The 19,838-nt window shown below is 39.8% G+C and overlaps 1 protein-coding gene and 1 long non-coding RNA gene across 3 annotated transcripts in view; both read left to right on the top strand.

The window, feature by feature from the left end:
• Nucleotides 1–19,069, top strand: part of LOC120509858 — a 28,151-nt gene extending 9,082 nt beyond the window's left edge. Inside the window, exons 2-3 of the long non-coding RNA XR_005629353.1 lie at nucleotides 7,132–7,223; nucleotides 17,502–19,069. This is a non-coding gene — a long non-coding RNA (uncharacterized LOC120509858). The remainder of the gene's footprint in view (nucleotides 1–7,131; nucleotides 7,224–17,501) is intronic.
• GALNT18 (polypeptide N-acetylgalactosaminyltransferase 18) overlaps nucleotides 1–19,838 on the top strand; it is a 211,073-nt gene that overhangs the window by 22,981 nt on the left and 168,254 nt on the right. The gene's annotated exons all lie outside the window — the stretch shown is intronic.

Genomic DNA, 19,838 nt, shown 5'->3' with positions numbered 1-19,838 from the left:
AGATGAATATAAATAGCCCCGTGCTTTAGAATAGCATAATGTTATGCATGGTTGTCACATCTTGTTACCTGCCTTGGCAATGTCACATTACAGGTTTTGATGTGTTCATGACAGGAGAGAGTCTGAAGGTCATGCAAGTCTCACCTCAGTGCTTTTTTATTAAATATTTACCTTTCATATTTTTCTTCTTATTTCTTTGAGGACACCTTTTAAAGTTTTTTTTCTGTGTCAAATTCATTTTATTCAGTATATTTATTTACTTCTAGAATGGCACAGCATAAAAAGGGAAGATTCAAGGCAAAAAAAAAAGGCAAACAAGCAGAAGACTCATGCACATCGTGCATGTTGAAGTTAAAATGGGTGCATAATTTGAGGCATCAGGCAAATTAAAGCTGGTTGGTTCTGTCCACTTAACTGTGGTTGTATACAAAGAGTAAAACAGTTGCTGCTCATTATATGTAAGATACTAATTAGGGTGCTTAAACTGTGTGTGAAACAGCATATGGTATGTTATCTCATAAAGGAGTTTTTTCTGGTTATAGGATTCATTCATTATCTGATTAGAATGTTTAATTTATGAACATCACAAAATGATGTAATTCAAATTAATTTTTAGACTCTTCTACAAGCTTTTTATATGTGGCTGAAGGGCAGGTGATTGTCCAATGATTGCCATCAAAAGTTCAGTCTAAAATTTTTGTGAGTTTGCAGCCTTTGACTTTTTTTTTTTTTCTTCAGTACAGAATTATTTCAGTTCATGGTATTCCAAACTCTTAATACCATTAGATCAGTCATGATGGTTAGGAGTGAACTATATTGTTTAAATTCTACTTCTGATAAAGAGCATTTGTTGAATTTCTTGGTTTGGTGGGGCTGGAGCAGCACAAGCTCTTCCTGAGCTCTGGGTGTAGGAAAGTGGTAGTAAAAGGTTTTTGTCCAGAAATATATTCTGCCCTTTGCCTATGGAATTAAGGAAGAATAACTGCTCTTCACCTATGTGGCCATACATGACAGAATAAAATTGTCCCAAAATGTGACAGGGACTCCTGAGAGTATTGTGATACAAGTAAACAGCTTGTGTTAAAAAGTTAATCTGTGCAGTTGGGGCTTTTCTAGGAAAATCTTGTTGAATTGCCAGATTTTGGTAGACATTTCAAGGCAACAGCTGTTTCTGGTTTTTTTGAGGCTGGCAACTGCGGTTGTCTGGGACTTTCCAAGACCTGATTATCACAAAGTGTTTTACCTTCTGCCAGCCATAAAAGTTGTTATTGAAATGAAAGATGTTACCAAGATTCATCAGGAGATTTACAGGGCTCTGACTTTATTGAATTTCTCACCTCAGGCAGACAGTGACCGATGTACTGACCTTGTCTCGTGGGATTTTCTGTAGATTAATGTCTTCTGTACTTTTCCTCCTGCTTTTGTTCTTCACCCTTCCGGTAAGTCCTGCTGGCTAGCTGTCAGTGCCTGGAGATATTCATGGATGATAAGCCCTTGAAATTTTTATCCCAGCAACACCTGAAAAACAAGTACAAACTCTGAGTTTTCAACTGATGTTCAAATCTAATGAATGCCCCTATGGACAAAGTAAAAGCAATGCTAGCTTGAAACCCCTGCCCTTTCCAGACCCCTCACTTAATTAAACAAGCAGCCTGCTTGCACCTGCAAGAAGGTATGAGCCGAGAAAATCAGGTTTATTTTGATGCCACAGTTTTGGCAAATTGTAAAATCAAATCCTTCCCATTTGCAGAATAGGTTTGGGAATGGTGTGGCTTCTCTAAGGAAACAATTCAAAGTTGAAAGGTGTGAATATTTTTATGGTATTGATTATTAATGAAGCCAAGGGAAGAAAGGTATGACTACATATATATTTTTAAAAGGAAATTTGATTGCAAAATGTCACCTCTGTTCTTACTAACTGAATTGGCACTTTTCTTCTGGCAGCTAAGACTGTCTGCACAAAAATAAAACCTGGGTCCATGCTTGTAATAAAACAAATGTCCCCAGTTAATGTCTGCCAAAATTTGGTATTGCTGGAGTGCAAACCAGTTAAATCTCAACATGCTGCAATATATACATTTTATCCAAAGCTCCAGGCTCTTACTTTAGTAACAGCCAGGACTTAGCAATGACAGTTTTCTTTAAACCCTGCATTTTCCTGTTTTTGCACATGGTCTTCTTAGAGTCTGGTCTTGTAATTAAAGTATTGCTGTCATCCCCAAAGACTGATCTTTTAATTTGTAGTTTTAAAGCAGTCTCTTTTCATGAAGCGATAGGAAATTGCATATAAATATGACTACCAACTGGGATGTTGTACAGCACTAAACCTAACAAATGCTTCCCTTTGTATAGACTATATGAATATTTTATTTAGGAACATTCAAAAAGAATGATCTTGAATTTATCAAGCAGTGAACAATTAAAGGAAATACTTGCAGATTAAAGGTAGGTTAAGTGATTTGAATTGTAAAGTAGAAGAAGGAAATTCAAGGTAGTATAGCGTTTGAGTTGAGGATCCCTTCCTGTCATATGCATACATTGAATTTGGGAGCATAAGTTCATGTTAAGTCACATGTAAATTAAGGCTGACATGATATTGTCCTGTCTGGCATCTCTGAATAATTAACAGGGGAAAAAGAGAATTGTACAGTAGATCTTTGGTTTGGAGTTCCCTAAATTTAAATTTCTGGATATATCACTGAACATTCCACTTTTTCTGCGTCTCCGTACAAACCCTCTTACCTCTGCTCACCACCACATAAAATTTGTATTTTCACATAACCCTATCTACAAGCAATAGAGTGAAACTCTCTTAAATTTAAATGCTTAGCAAATAATTTTGTTTCAGCTGGGAATCACAGAGTAAATTGCAGGGCAAAATAAAAAAATTAAGTTGTCTATATTGTATAACATTGGTCCATGGAATCGTTCTAAATTTTATTGTGAGTGCTGAAACTAGTTATTCAAAATATGTTAAAGTATTTCACGTATAGGTGTAGAGATATATTTTCCATTGTGATGGCATCAGGTGGGACCTTTTTGGAAGCAGCCCAGCCTGGTGGGGAAATGTATTTGGGACGTGAGAGTCTGTCCCTGATGCAGCTGGAGTAGAGTGAAGGCTCCTCTTCCTGCTTTGGAAGTCATGACTCAAAGCTCCAGGACTAATCCACCTCTCAGTGGGAGATCTTTCTCAGCTGCAGTACAGCTTCAAATCTTACTGTAGTGAAAGTAAACTCTGAATCTCAGCAAAAGAGGCTGGAAAGTGGAGCATCCTCCTGATCTTAGGGGAGCGGAAACTTGTAAAAAAGCTACAGTGAACAGAAGCAGAGCACATCAATCTTACTGCATCTGCTCTCCAGAATTTTTATATGAAACATTATTTTGTTTTAAAAAGTCCCTTAATTCGGCCAGAATAATCTCTTTAAAATAAGGACAGTTAAAGAATTGGGACTAGAGGAACTTTGTTCTGCATTGCCAGTAGCTGCTGAGTTTTGTACTGCAGCCAGGAGCTGCTGACAGCTGTAGTGTCAAACATTTTAGTCATTCTTCATTCAAATTTAGTCATTCTTCATTCTGTTAATAGCTATAGAATTAGATATTCTATTAGATAATAGAATATCTAATTCTATTATTAGAATTTTTTATTAAGTGAAAAATACTATTTCAGCCTAACAGCCAGTCTGGGGTGAAAACAAATTATATTTGTGATTATAAACAGTGTTTACAGAATAAAGAATTATTCTGTGAACCATGTTTAGTTATTGGTACCAACCCCATTATATGAAAGGTAGAAAGAGACCACTTAGATGAGAAAGCTGCTTAGTATCTGAAAGAAATTTAACTTGCAAGACTCTTAATTTTGGGATTTGGTTTCTTTTTTGTTGGTCATAAAAAACCTGCAGGCTTTGCCTCTGAGAGATATGGAAAGTTTTATGACAAAAATCTTCTGTAGGAATTAGCACAGAGGCCTAGAACAAAATTTTAAAGCAGTGATGTCTTCAATTATAAGTGATCCCTTTGTCTGGTCTTGGTTTGCTACAAGAGAGTGTGCATTGGAGTTTGCCACTGCTAGGAAGATGTATTTAGTTTGTGTTCAACCAGCAATCAATTTCAGGATACAGATGGCTAAAGGACATGCTAATTCAGTGTTATTTGTCAAAAATGTGTACTGTACCATTTTTTTCAGGCCTGTGTTTGAATTTACTGAGATATTAGATCTTGAGGGAAAATGACAAAGTTGAGAAGACCTTGTGATTTATTTAATGTAATTGGAATCTATTTAAGGCTCTTTATTTTTTCAGCCAGCTTTGGTAGAGATGTACCTTCTTTGGAGTGCATAATGCCTGTTAAATCACCAAGATTTCTGCTCCTTACAAATGAATACATTGGAGCTTTAAAAAGAGAACTGCTCTTTGAAAATGCTGCATAGTCTCGTGCATGGGTTTTTCTGCTGCATGATCTCTGTACTCAGCTTAAAATACCTTTTAAAAGTTTCTAACTTACATTGAACTTCAGTCATCAAGAATTTTTATTCAAGAATGAAAAGAATTCTGTGTAGTTCAACAAGTGCTGGATCAGATCATAGACATGCCAATTCTGCCACTGACTTCTGGGCTGGCTACTTATTAGCAAGAAAAGCTTTGAAGTACCTTGTAAGAAAGTGATAATTAGGAAAAAAAAAAAAAGGTGTGGAACAATACTGTGTAGAAATCATACCCGTAACACCTTTTGCAGTTGTTCCTGTGGTGAAGCAGATGTTTCAGCAGCTATTTTGTCATGGTTTAATTGTGGAGCTCTTTGAGGCAAGTTGAGTCTTGAGTTCTGCCTTTTGGGGATGTTTGATTGCAGCAGTGACATTCATACTGATGGGCAGCTCCTCTGACAGTCCCATTCAAACTTTTGCAAGCACTGGCCTGAACTGAAAGCTCGGAGGAGGGTGGGAGCTGGGGCAGAGCAGAGTTCCAGGGCTTCTGAAGAGCAGCACTGCCTGATCTCCCTTCTGCCCTCCTGCACCTATTTGCATTTTCATTTGCCAATGTCCTTTGGTTTCAGGGGTTACTGGGGTGACTGCTCTGTGTAAACAGGACATCACGTACATGTTTTTCCAGTGTTTTGATTTGAAATGTGCTGGCTGTTAGGGAATCATCAATGTATTGCCTCTGATATCTCTTCACATGCACATTTAAGTCTCGCACGTGTCTGCAGTAATTTGAAAAAGAAAAGTCAATATTTGACTTTTCCAAAAGTATTGCCTCCTTTGCTTAATCTCTGTTGGAATTTGATGCAGTTTTTCTCTTAGTGCAGGTTTTCCATTTCTAATGAGAAAAGGTAGGTGAAAAAGGTGCTTAATGTAGTAGGCTTCATAGTAACTATATCATCAGATACCTGTGAGTGGCTTTGAAAAAAAGTCCATATGTTCTATGAGTGGGATGTTTTTCTCGGTTGGTTCTTTGTTTCCCATTGAAATGTTGTTTTTTTTCCATTGTTCTACACCAGTGAAGGGTGGGAAGGAATCATCAAAGGAAGATATCTTTCACTAGTAGGTAAGACAGGATCCTTGAAAATGATTTTGACCTTGTTCCTGTTGGGTAACTCCTAAAAAGCCTTTAACAGGTATTAAATATGCACTCCCATAGGCTTGCAGGCTGACTGGAGGGACAGATTCGTGTCACTTCTGGGTGACAAGCTTTCCTGGCATCTGTCAGCAGCACGTGCAGCTGTGCTTGCTCTGCCATGTTCAGGTGAGCTGAAAGGAGACAGGGCTGTGTTCTGGAAGGGCAGATTTGGAGGCAGTAGCTGAAGCAGTAGTGGTCCCTGACTGCTGTGGAAGTCACTCTGCCTTCAGCAGGGATGGGTGAGGGCGAGGATGAACCAGAGCTGAGACATGCAGGCTCTGTGGGGGTAGCAGGTGCTGCCAGAGGAGCATGGCAAACAGCTGGCTCTCTCAGGAGTGCAGTCTGAGAGTTGGTTCCCCTGCAGTGGAGCTGCCCAGGTGAATCCGGGTGATGCTGGAAACTTGGACAATGTGCAGCTGTTTTTCAAGCCAGGGTGTTGTTCAGCTGTTAGACGTGTAGGAAGGAAAGGAGCTGTGTGTGCACAAGCTCAGCACTGACTCTTCTGCCAGTGTTGGGGCTGTGTTTGCTCCCACTGCTGTGATGTCTGGGTGCCTCACATGTTTGCAGCGTGTTTATCCTCGCAGCCTTCGCCTGGAATGGGAAGGTGCTGCTCACTGCACTCTTTGTGGTGGGGAGCAGAGCTGGATGGGGGCAGACGTGTGCCTGAGGGTGTCTGTAAAAGTGCTGCAAATTGAATCTGAGCCTCTGCACTCTGGGGCTGATACATTTAATTGCTGTCACATCTCTCCGCCTTTGAGCTATACTGTGTTGTGAAACCATGGTTTACTGAAATGGGCTTGTTTTGCTATTGCTTTCTAAATCTTCTGCATGTATCTGAGCATTGCTGAAGTACTCTCAGTCAAAGAAATCATTCATGCCAAGGTGAGTTATCTGATTTTCCATTTTTTTTCTTGAGGACCTAACCTTGAAATTCACAGTTTGCACTGAGCTGAGAAATTTTTTATTGTGAACTTCATAGATTCCTACCAAACTGCAGAACTTCTGACTGATGAAATTCCATTTTTTTCTTGGGATGTGACTTATGTCTTCATCTGCTTTATTCTCCCAATACAAGTCAATTTTGACTTGTATGTGTTTATATCAACTTACAAGAGATTTTGGGGGGATTTTTTAAAATGAGGGTTTTAGCCTATTACTGTCCTGCAAATGGAGGGAGCTTCTCAAACTAATGTCTGGGCAACCAATCTTCTGCTTGGATGTGTGAAGCTGCTTCAATATTAAAAAAGAAAAAAACCATTTCCATAGCAACCTATTAGAAGCACAGAATGTTTTTGCTGTGTAGGGGTTTTGTAGTTGATGTTGTTACACCCTTACAGGATATTTTTGATTCCTGTAACCAAGCCGTAAGAAAGTAGCCAGTAATAGCACAGCAACATTTGTTTTTCTATTTAGGACTTTGTTCTGCCTGTATACTTGTATAAATAAATGTAAGCTGTTTTCAATGAAATTATCTCAGGTTTCTAAAACAGCTGCATATTTTGCCCACATTATCCAGCATTTCTTTTGAGTCCTGATATACCAGAATCAACAAACCTGCAGAGCAGAAGATGAGAAAGCAAAAAGGAGGTTACCCATCATGTACCACAGGTATGTTTAAACAGCTGGATGAGCTGCTTTCTCTCTCCCCAAAGAAGAACCATGCTTTGGCATTTATTTTCATTCAGGAGTGGATGTGTGCTCCACGGTACCTGTGCTAGAGTACCTCAGGATAATGGAGTGAGCCTGAATATTCAGCTTCTGCTTTGGTTGCATAAGGAGGCTGCACATTCCCTCCCAGGACACCCCTATTTAGTCCTTTTTTGGGTGGTGTTCCAGGCCATTTCCTGTCATTACGGGTGGGCAGCAAAAACAAGGAAGGCTTCTGACTTTTCCAGTCATGCTTTTTTATGTTGCCAGATTAAATAAAGTCAGCAACAATATTGCACTTACCTTCATAAGCAGAGTGACAAAACACTGCTGCCCCTTGTTTCGTGGCCATGTTGGTTAGGATTCCTGATGCATGATGAGGAATTTCTTTTGCCACCTGGTGGGCTGAAGGCTAGGAGGGAGGGAGGATTTCAGGCTACTCAGTCGTTGGTTTTGTTTATTATTATTATTATTATTATTATTATTATTATTATTATTATTAGGCCACGTGGTGGGCTGAGGGAGGGAGGGTTTCAAGGCTACTCAGTCATTGGTTTTGGTTATTATTATTATTAGTAGTATTGATTTTTCTGCATTTAAATGTCTGTGTCATAGAGGAACCCAAGAAAACTATTTTTGATTTTTAAAACATCTTTCCTGAGAAATTCCATATCTGCTCTGCATTGTTCCTGGCTTTTTTCCATATTAAGAAATCCTTTGTTTCCTGTCTTGCACCTCTTTACAGTGTCCCAGGTCCAGTATCACTGCACGGACTGGATTTACATCTCTTAGCATCCATAGAGACATGGTTTAGTTGTGGATTTGGCAGTGTTATGTTGGGCTCAATCTAATGTTTTTTTACAATCTAAATGATATGAGGGAATAATGAAGAAACAGAAGAGGCAGTATGTAATTTGGAAGCTTGATTTGTTTCAAGAGATGCACAAAAAGGAATTTATTTGGCTTAAAGACATTCTTTCTTTGTACATTCATCTTACTTTGGTAGTAATTTATGGAATACTTGAATTTTGCCCCAGGACCTTGAAGCTGACTTCTGCTGCCCTCTAACCCTTTTACCTTTGTAAAACTTAATAACTTTGACTAAATATTTAAGTAGATAGTGAGTGGTGTCTCAGAAAAGAGTTGATTGAAGAAGTGGGGCCTCATTTTACCTGTAGAGAAGGAACTGATTAACAAAGGATTAGAGGGTAGAGACTGCAGCCCTAATCGTGTCACTTCCATGATATGATTTTATAGAAGACTTGCTCATTTAGTTAAAACTGAATTTTTTTTTAATTAGAAGTCATGATTTATTTAGTTAAAAATGCTAAGGGGAAGTTCAGAACAGCTGGATTGACTGCATGGTAATGTGACTGTTTCGTGTCAATTTACTCAGTACCACTGAAAGGTTATTAATTTGGGTTAAGCATTCTCTGTGGATTCACAGGCTGGTATATTTTGAGATTGATACAGCAAATCCATACCTGTCACTGCTTAGCTTGGCTGTAATGTCACACCACTGGGATCAGCCAAGTGACACCACTTACACCTGTGTCTCTGCTTAGGAAAGCCATGGTGATTGTGGAGGCTGCTGATGTAGCAACACACATGATGTTGTGGTGCCTGTAGCCTGACTGCTGTTTGCACACTGGTATGGCTGACAAGATGCATGCATTAATTAAATTTAGGACGTGATTTGGAGGTTCTCACTGAGTTTACATAAAAAATAACTTGCAAGCTGCAGGAATGTGGTCATAAATAATTTACTTTCCTGAACTTTGTTGACAGTGAGCCTTCAGGCTGAGAGAGGTAGCTCTTCACTTGGTCAATTAGTGAACCTCCAGCTTAACTCAGCTGCTGTTGGCTCCTGTGGGATTGGTGTCCAGAGGCCTCTTTGAAGAGCTGTCAGTTTGGCTGGCAGGTGTTTATTCTGCAGTGGTGTTATCTCTGGGCACTGCTGATCCCCGTTTCAAAATAGCTGTGACACCAGTAAGCACTGAGGCTAGCATTTCTGAGAGTAAATTCAAATAGCTTGATCCTAAAGGCTGCACTGCTTGAAGGGCTTAATGAATGGCTGCCATGCCCCTGAACTCCATCATCCACAGTTCAGTGATCATCTCCTGCTTATTTGTAAGGCTTCTGCCACCAGAAATCCTGGTATCCTAAAACTTCCATTAACATTGTGGAATTCTGAGAAACATATTTTCTTATTTCTGAAAGAAGAGTTTCGTTTCTCAACTTTTTAATCTGAAGATTTGTGGTTTTTCTTACCAACGCTTCTCTCATGGTTACTTACTACTAACAGATTTCATTTATTATGCTTTTTAGCACTGGAGTAGTTTGCTACTAATAAGCTGCATCTTATAGCTGGAATATGTCCATGTGCCTGAAACCACAGGTCATAGAGGAATATTGAAATTAAAATGCAGTCAAAGATTTGTTCTTCTCTGAAGATATTTTACTCATGTTTTGAGCACATTAGTTTTTTCAAGGTGTTACACTCCTTTTGTGCTACCTTTCAAGGCAGTGAAAATGTGTTAAAATTGAGCGGACAATGTACAGATATAATTTCAAAAAATGGCATTGCTTTGTAGATTAAGCACCTGAACTTCATCCCATGGTGAAATGCACATTTAGTGTGATTTGGTGTGAACAGAAACCAATTTTCATGGCTTTGCAGTTCCGTTAGTGTAGCATTTCATTACAGTGACTCGGAGCCCTCTCCCTTCTTTTCTCTGAGTTAAATCCAGACTCTTCTAAGGCTCAAAGTAATGTGTACTTTTTCTTGTTTTATCTTTATTCTCAGGATTTGCTAATACTCCCACAACTGCCTTACATGTCATTCTGTTTTTCTCAGAGGTATCCAGGCAATTCCGTTTTCTTCCCCCTTTCTCTGAAGAATTTCAAAGATCCAAAAACAGAACCCCAAAGATTGGTTCAAGAGATGACAGAAAGACAGTGTTCAGGTTTGCATGTGTATTCTGCCACAAACTCTTAAAGTCCTTGATCTCTCTGCCTGAAATCCCCACTTGTGCAACTTTGGCTTGTTTCATGAGAGAAGGCTGAATTCTTATGTGATACCCTGAAGGGACTCGCTGGTGTGCCATTGCTTTGTTTAGCTGCTGCCTCTTCTCTCAGTTCTGTGTTTTCACACTGCCACTCAGACCCCTCAAGTCTTGTGGCTGCTCAGAAGTCTGTTAAATCTGGCTTTGGATAGAAAAGAGCAGGAAAGGTGTAATGACTAATCAGGATTTTGCTGCATGCTGCAGGCAAATCTCTTTGTAGTTATCAGGAACTGTGTTATGATCAGTACTGGAGAGTGAGAGAGTTTGTTTATAATTACAAAGTCTACTATGTGAATACTGATTCACCTACAGTTAAAAAAAAAGTGTCTTCTACTTTTTGAGGAAGAATCTGCAAGAGCCCTGTTGTGAATGTGTTAATGCATTTTGTAAGAGTGAGTGTGTTCCTGCAGCATATCCCACCCCAAATCAGAGACATGCCAGGTTGTTTTTCATGCCTGCCAGTTATTGGAATGTAACAGATGTGAAACTCGAAGGCAAACTGCTGTGAGCAGCTCCTGTCCTGCCCAGCACTCTGTGTTAGTTAATGATTCCTGTGTCTTCCACAGGTGCGTGAAAATGTGTAGAGCACCAGCAGCACTTGGACATATCTAGAAATAGCAATGCTGTGTGTTTCAGATGTGCTAAAGATTGGAGGTATTTGAATCCTGATTCAGCCCCTGTAGTTTGAATGGATATAAATTATATTTTCAGGTATATTTTTTTTTACTTTTAACCAAACCTACTTAGCAAAATTCTGCTCCAGATGTGTCTTCCATCAGGCAAACCCTGTAAGTATGAGTCAATTGTACATTTCCATAAAACAGTACAAGTACTCCTCTCCTAGTCCAAATAGCTTTTAAACAACCTATGTGAGACAGAACAGAATTATGGATTTGAATATTTATATCTATTGAGTATCAAAGTTATTTGGCTTGACACTGTATCTCACCTAATTCTGAAAGGTTTATCCAAAGCTCTTGTCTGTTTTCTTGTCTCTGTAACTCAGGACAGGCAGAATCCAACTTCTGGAATAAACAGGATCTTGAACAAGTGAGAGATGGAGAACTTGACATGCTGAGTTTTGTCATACAAAGTCCAGGAACACATGCTAAAGTTGAGATCAGTCCTTCTCCCACTCAGTGGTGATGAGACAGCTTTTCTGTGGGCTAGTAGATATATGGATGTTAAAGAAGGTGAGCTGGCCAGCAGATCATAATGTCAGAGCCAGAGCTTTTCCTCAGATCCTTTTGCTTAGCTGCACACTGCTGAGACATGCCCACCAAGGCAAGCTGAGGATATCTTAGGGGTTCTTTGTCCTGCATGCTTTTTAATCAGTCAGTTGCTTGAAATGCTTCTGTGGTTTAAGGTGACTGGCCAGTTATTGCAGTTTTATAGCAGATTTAACAAAAAACTTTACAGAGTTATGTTGCATAACCCCTTAATTTCAGTCAACAGAGCAATTGCTGACATCTCCTCGGGAAGCAGCACGTGTTTTTTCTTTTCCCCATTGTGAGTCTGGGAGGATTCACCTCTTCACCATCCGTGGTGTGTCAGCACCAACCCAAACTCCTCCCCATTGCTTATCTCCTTTGGAAGCTTTGCCTGCACAGTGGGCATCGTTTGTCTCTCTCCTAATTCCTGTCTGACTGTAAATGAAACAGGAGCATTTGCAAATAATAAATCTTTTCAGTGTATGGACAAAGCTGCTTCTGTAATTGTGTTAGCTGAAGCAGACGATGAGCTGAAATCCTTTCTGAATTAGGGTTTATGTAACTCTAACCCAATTCCTGGCTAAGCCTTGCAGCTCGATCCAGAACAGTGAGCACTGACAGCTCGTGGGTTTTGCTGCAGCCTGAATTGTGTGCCTAACACACTAAGGCTGGAATTGCTCAGTCTGCTTTTTCAGCTTGGGTCTGCCCTGCTTTACTGTCACATCCCTGTGGCAGTGTCACCAGAAGAGAAGGGGAAAAGGCACAGCTGTAGCCAGGGGTGTAGTCCTTTCCAAGCAGAACAGGTTGGGATGCGGGGAGGAAGCCAAAGGAATGTGGTTGACTCTTGGAGCAACTTGGTTGCAGAAGCTCCATGTGGATAGGGCCAAGCTGGCCTGGAAAGGCACAGTCCCCTCCAGTGTGCTTTAGTCTGAAAGCATTTCCTGTGAGCACAGGGGGGTTGCCAAAAAGGATGGAGGTGTCTCACCTATCACAGGGTCTCTTACAGACTTAGGAGTGAGGGAAAGCCTCCCATCCCTGGCTTTCTTTAGCTCCCCACTGCTGCATTCTTTCACCATTGTGTTGTTTGGAAAACAGTGAAAAGCAATAGGGCAGTGGCATAGGTAAAGAGCTGGAAAGTCGATGTGTTTTTCTGTAACTATTTAAGGTGTATTATGGAGTGAAGGCACAACCAAGTTCATTGGAAGCCATAATTACACCGTGTTTCAGAACAAGACTATGATCAAAAGAAATCCTCCCAGACCTGCACTGGGTATTAGAAAAGAGGAATTGGTTGATGGCACCAAAATCTGAATGGCAGTGAAAACCAGTAACAAATACTGTACAAATAATTTGAGTTTTGTGCTAGATAAAGATATGTAATAAGAGGCAAAAACAAAACAAAACAAATTTTACAAAGACAGTCCTGACAATCTGTGTTCTTTTGCATTTTATATACTTTGACATGTGTAATTTTTTTAAAAGAATAGTTTTAAATGATCAGACCATTTTTTAGTGTTCAACATCTGTAAAGAAGTAGTAGTTAGGATGCTGGATTATTCTTACTGTATTAATTTGGAAATACTGCATAGTAGACTTTGAAGTTAGAGCAAAAAAGGAACTTTGTGCAAAACAGGTGATGTTTTTCTTGGCAGGCATTACTATTTAACTTTTTTCAGTTTTAGATCATGAAAATTTTGGTACAAAGCAAAAAAACCCCAAAACTATTCAGCTTCTATAAAAATTTTAGTGCACACCCAGTAGCATTAGGTTTTGGACAAAATTTCTGCTAAGTAATTAGTAAGATGAAAATCAGCTTATTTTTTCACTCAAATAATATTTGACTCTCAACTAAAGATTAGAGAACTCCCAAAAGCTCCCATCGTCTGCATTTGAAGACTAATAGTAAACTCCCTATTGGATTATGACTGGTGGTTTTTCATCTTCTGAGGAAAGAGGGGATTAATTGAAAATGTCAAGATGGGTTTGTTGGATTTTTGAGGGGGCGGTGGGAATGGTGACAGGGTCTTTTTATTTCCTTCCACAGTTGCAGAGATGAGAGTCTTCTCAGATATGATGAGTGTAAATTTGGAGCAGTTTTCAAATTGATCCTTGAGATTTACATGCAGAAAAGATTTTCTCAGAAGTCATTCAGAAGTCTTTGGAGTTGAATGAGTTTCTAAGGGGAATTTAGCTGGCCATGCTAGGCAGCACTTACTGTCAAGATACAGCTCAGGGAGAAAATGGAATGGAAAACTCCATCTGGACTCCTGAACAGTTTTATCATGTGGTGACTGAATCTGTACTTTGAGCTTGAGGCTGATGATGTTTTGTGATAAGTATTAGGAAAAATATTTATAAATTCACAGTGGAGGCTCAAAGAAGAGATGTGCAGTTTATTTTTTAAAATGTTTTTTATTTATTAGATATTCTGATTAATTACTCTGTAATCTTTTTGACTTGCTGAAAAGCTGACTATCTCAGACTTTTAGTTGCAAGAAGAGGTGCTGAAAGCATGTTTCCCAAAGGTTTACAGTGGGATTAGGTAAAATACAGCCAGTCTTTGCCAGGGCAGAGGAAGACAAGTCAATCCTTGTTTTCAGTGTCGCTGGACACTGTCAGCAGAATGTCTGAGTTAATACAAGGAGCTGCAACTCTGTTCCATAAGCCTGACAGTCTGGCCTTATTGTTTTGACAAAAATTACTGATTTCCATATTCCACCTCTTCTCTATTTGCAGTTTTTCACACTGCTAATCTAATGTGATGGTGTGAAAAAGTGTACTGGTTATTTTTTTAAGAGTTCTTGAAGCTTTGTACCTTTTACCTGCTAGGCTTTTACCTAGAAAACAACTGTAACACTGCAATTTCACATCAATTTTCATCATGTTACCCACAGATTTTATTTATATTTACTATATAATGCACCTATATATGGCGTATCCCTAAATATTTACATATAATTTTAATACATATATTGCATGATTGTACTATACAGATATTTGATTATTTTTATATAAACATATAATGGTTTTTTTCCATAATATGCACATTTTGTCATGTATTTCCTTGTGTTTCTTTTCATCTGTGGAGATGTATACATAATTGCTATGAATAATGACAACTTTTATGCATCTCTACTCTTGAGTTGTTCTGTAGAGAGTACCCAGAAAAATTATCATCTATATGGAGCATTTCCCAAGAGTAATTTACTCTGTAGTATGTAGCCTGCTGGGACTTATTATGCAAATGCTATATTTGTTGGCTCAACCCCATATTTTTCTGAAAGAATGGCTTTTTCATTGCTTTGGGTGGAAAAAAAGAAATTTTGACAAGGTCAGTATTCACTTCTTTCCTCACCTGTTATCCCTGTCCTTCCCTTTCAAAAAAATTAAAGCAGATTACCTCCTGCTGGTTGTATAACTATGTCATAATTGCTTCATGTCAGTAAAAGCACGGAATGCCCACGTGCAGACAGAATAAGACACTTACTGTGGGGATGAAAAAAGCCCTGCAGAGGTAGTTTGAAAACAACTTTGGGGTTCTCATTACAAGGTCTGATGTTTCATTCCTTAGCAGCAGTCAGCTGGAGACAGAAACATGGCAAGCTGAGGCATGGTTAGAGCCACATCCTTTGGCCATGTGCATTGTTTTGCTTTGGAGGAGCTGCGGCACAAATATCTGAAATGCAGAAGGAGATGCTGCTGATGAAATAGGAGGCTGAGGAAAGTTGCTACCTTCCAATATTTTCAAATTACAAAATATGTGGAATAAGACTGCTCAAGAATATGTTGTAGGCAACAAGTGAGTCTTAAAATTAGCCTGAACCATGAGAATTTTCCCTTCTGAGTTTCATAATAATTTCTTATTATCAGTTTTTAATTTCAAGCTGAGGAGCTTGACAGCAGCTGCTTCAAGGAAATGCAGTTACTGTGATCTTGGAATTTTTTGTGGCTTCATTATGCTCTGAATTCATTCTTGACTGCTTTATTGTCATAAGGATTTTGTATCTTATGTATCTCATCACTCTTTTCCCAGCGTATCCACACACAGGGCTAATAGATTCTGTTTGTAAATTCATAACTCCGTAGCAGGGGCACAGTTCCTGTTTGTAAAAGTGCCTTGTGCTGCTGGAGAGATGTGTAAATGCCCAGAGGTTTTTTACCTCTCTGCATGTTTGTGAGTGTGACCAGCCCCCGGGAGTGGTGCCGGGGCAGCCGTAGGGTTTGACACGCAGGTGTGAGGTCTGTCACAGTGCCTCAGCTCTGCAAAGCCCCTGCCAGCTGGGACTGCAGGAGCAGGGCTGGCACACAGACTCGGGCCACGGCCAGTGCCAAAGGAGGTGAATCCTGCTGGGTGCAGCTCCCTGCTCAGGTGTGGCTGGGTCCTGCAGTGCCCACCAGACGGGACACATGGGTCCCTGGCTGCCACTCTGCTCACCCAGGGCATCCTTCCCAAGGAACAAATCCCTGCCTCAGGGGTGTTTGCCTCTGGCTCAGGAACCAGTTACTGCTTTGTCTCCCCCGTGGCTTTTTTTGAAGCCACAAAAAAATTCCAAGATCACAGTAACTGCATTTCCTTGAAGCAGCTGCTGTCAAGCTCCTCAGCTTGAAATTAAAAACTGATAATAAGAAATTATTATGAAACTCAGAAGGGAAAATTCTCATGGTTCAGGCTAATTTTAAGACTCACTTGTTGCCTACAACATATTCTTGAGCAGTCTTATTCCACATATTTTGTAATTTGAAAATATTGGAAGGTAGCAACTTTCCTCAGCCTCCTATTTCATCAGCAGCATCTCCTTCTGCATTTCAGCTATTTGTGCCGCAGCTCCTCCAAAGCAAAACAATGCACGTGGCCAAAGGATGTGGCTCTAACCATGCCTCAGCTTGCCATGTTTCTGTCTCCAGCTGACTGCTGCTAAGGAATGAAACATCAGACCTTGTAATGAGAACTCCAAAGTTGTTTTCAAACTCAGGGCCACCTCTGCAGGGTTTTTTTCATCCCCACAGCAAGTGTCTTATTCTGAACTCTCCCTTTGTAAAAACGGAAGTGTAGGGATGTGCCCCCTGTTGATGGAGTCACCAAACTATCCTTTGTCTCCTTAAAAAGGAGAAAGCCCAGAAGTTTCTCTTGTCAATTAGGTAAAAAAGACACCTCCTAGGACCTTGTGACTTCACCTCAAACTTAAGGATAGCCAGTTGGACAGAAGCCAAAAAGTCCCTCCTGAGCAATTCACTAGAAAAAGAAGAGAACAAAGAAATTAACTGCTTTTGTGAGGTGTTTTACCAGGAGCAAGAGCCTCTTACCCCGGCTCAGGTTTTCTCTGTGAAGAGCTTTGGTTTTTTTGCCTTTTATTAAAACTTTCTGTTTCCAACACTACCACAGAAGCCATCCTGTTGATTTTATGCTATCTGAGGTGGCTGAGCTATCTTGGGTGTGAAATAGGTCTCCAAGAGCTCATAAGACCTGGCTTGAGGAGACCCCTGTATCAGGGAAGGGAGAGAGGGAGGGTGAAAGCTTAGTGCACAGTCAGGTTTATTTCTTACTGCATTTGGTCATGGGTGGCACTAAGTGAAGTGAGAGGAAGAATTGTTGTTTGGAAATACTGATAACCTTCAAGCTATCAGTGTTGTTTAGAATCCACTCACCTTTTTCTGGGTGTTTTTTTTTTCCCCCCCTCTGATTGTATGAGGCGTTCTGAGGCTTTAATAAGACTGCTTTCAAAGATTTGTGTCTGTCATTTTCTTCATGTGGCAAACAAATGTTCTCATTGTATTAGCTAGCTTTTCATAAATGAATATTGCTTAGTTTGACCACGTGGGTGTTTCTTGCTTTCCAAGAACACACATATTTTACTTTTAAAATACCTTTTTTTTCCCTTTTAAGTGTTAAAAAATGACAGTATAGCTAGAGATCTGAAAAGGAACTAACCTTTTCCTTCTGTGGTTTCTTGTACTTACTTCAGGCAGGTGCATGGAGGACATTCAGAAAAGGAAGAACAAGTTAAAAACTGGCAATAATGGACAGGCCATGTAATATTTCCCTTTCTACTCAATTATTTAAAAGTATGCTAAAAATTCCATGTATGACAGAAGAAGATGTACTCACTTTTATGCTGCTGGAAAGAAAAAGTTTTGTGTGGAACCGGAGTGGGAGTAAAGAAAAACAAGAGCCCATTGTGTTTTGGAGGCAAATCAGACAAGCTCTCTTTAGCCATGTTATTTTTCAGACCTTGTGTGCTGGAGGATTGGAGAATGGTTTTCTGGGGCATCTGCTGCAGAGATGACTTCTACACGCACCTCAGAGTTACAAAGACAAATATGGGAATATGATTTTTTTGTTGTTGCACTGAGATTGTGAGCCTAATTCCCCTCTGCTATGCAACTTTCATTTGATTTTACCTGGAGAACAGGGTCAGTAACACCAGTTCTGGGAACATTTTGTGATGATACATTAATGTAAAGCTGTTGTAATCTAATTCTGCTTGATAATATCCTAGTGATACAGCAGAGATGAGATGTGAAGAATAATAAGGACCAGAAACTTAATGAAATTTTGAAAATATTCATAAGAAGATCTGTTCAGAAAACTGAGAGCCAGTAGTGAGTTGTAAGTCACTTTTAGTCAGTGTCAATTGATGTAGATTCTCAAAGACAGACGAGATTAAAGGAGTCCTTAATTTTTGCCCTGGTATATAAGAAATTAGGCAAATTGGCAACATCTCTAACTTCCTAAGAATATCACCAAAGCAAGTAGAGATGTGGCATCAACAGTGTTGTCAAAGTAGCTAAGTTTTGCACGGTGTTACTTTGAGTCTTTGGTATATTATGCCAAAAACCAAGACATGTAGCAGTAAGAGTTTCTTTTTCCTTAGCCCCTGGAAACACAACTTTGCTGTGGTGTGCTTTAAGAGATACCACCATAGTGTTTCTACTGTAAATTGTCTTTTAACATTCTGATTAGAGACAAAACAATGACGTTCCCTAGCTAATATTTGTACCTATTTCTCGTGTTATAAAAATGCCAAACCGGAGTGAGATCTGAGGGAACACGAAAGCTGGACTTTTCTGTGAGCAGTAAAGCAAACTGTAGAATACTGAAGTTAGAAGTGCTGTGAACACAAGGCTACCAAGAAGAAAAGAATCCTCATTTGAAGCCAGTGGCAGCAAAACTCCCCCTGTGTTAGAGTGATACCCTGTTCCTGTGCCAGTTTCATTGACTTCTGTACATTAACATGAATTAAAATGAATTAACACTGCCTCAGGTCTTCAGTTTCCTTTACAGATGGAAATAGGAGAGCCCTTTTGATGGATCTCCTGTATTCAGTTAGGCTGAAGCCAAAGTGGATCAACAAGAGACATGGAAGAGAGAAGCAAACAGGAGGAAAATGTGGATGCTCTGGAGATGATGAGCATTCAGTTGAAAATAAAAGCCAAACTTGGACTTCATTATGCAGCTGATATTTGTTAATATAGAATAAGTGAAGCTGTAGAGCATGAACAAATTGCCTTTAGGAGAAAGTGAATGTTAAGAAAGGACTAAAATGTGAGTCATGTAGCCATGTGTCAAAGGTAAAATGTCTCCTGCATTGCTGGTCCTTCTGCCACTCACTGTAGGTCTAGTGCTGCTCTCAGAGAATTGACATTGCTATCATGCCATTACCCTCATCTGCTCTCCTGTCTTACTTCCCACTGTTTCTGTTTTGGTAGAGGCAGGGGCTTGCAGGGAATGCTCCCTGCTGTGTGGAGCCCTGTGCAAACATCCGTCAGGGTTCTCACCCTGAACGATTTGCACTGCCACAAGCAGTCATGGTATGCAAATGAAACAAGCAAGGGGATGGGCAGGAGGACACGAAAGAATGTAGACAAAATTAGAGACTACTTTATTACTGGTCTGATTATGTGCACAATTCCTTTCAGCAGTTCCTTTAGCCCACAGAACACTATCTTATCTGTCACCTCTGTGTCACATCTGTGACAGACTCAGGCCAGTTGAGGATTGTCATGTTGCTGACCAAATTTCATTAGATGTGAAAGTGAATTTTAATCAAATATTGTTTTCCATGTGGATTGTACTTTTGATAGGCAGTGGTATGGTGGTCTTTGTAGCATCTCTCCAGTCTGTTTTCCTGTTACACCACTTTTATTACCTAACAGTACTGGATCAAATAAAAGATGTCCTGTCTTGAGCAGCAGCCATAAACTACAACAGCAGGGCAAGCATGCATGATAATGTTTTCCATTCCCTTCTGAAACTTCAAGCATTTTCACACCGTGGATTTACTGAGATAGATGAGGTCTCA

This window comes from Passer montanus, unplaced genomic scaffold (genome assembly GCF_014805655.1).
Source record: "Passer montanus isolate IOZ18808 unplaced genomic scaffold, ASM1480565v1 scaffold54, whole genome shotgun sequence".
Taxonomy (NCBI): Eukaryota; Metazoa; Chordata; class Aves; order Passeriformes; family Passeridae; genus Passer; species Passer montanus.
The sequence above is the reverse complement of the archived record's forward strand: the minus strand, read 5'-3'. Positions and strand labels throughout refer to the sequence as shown.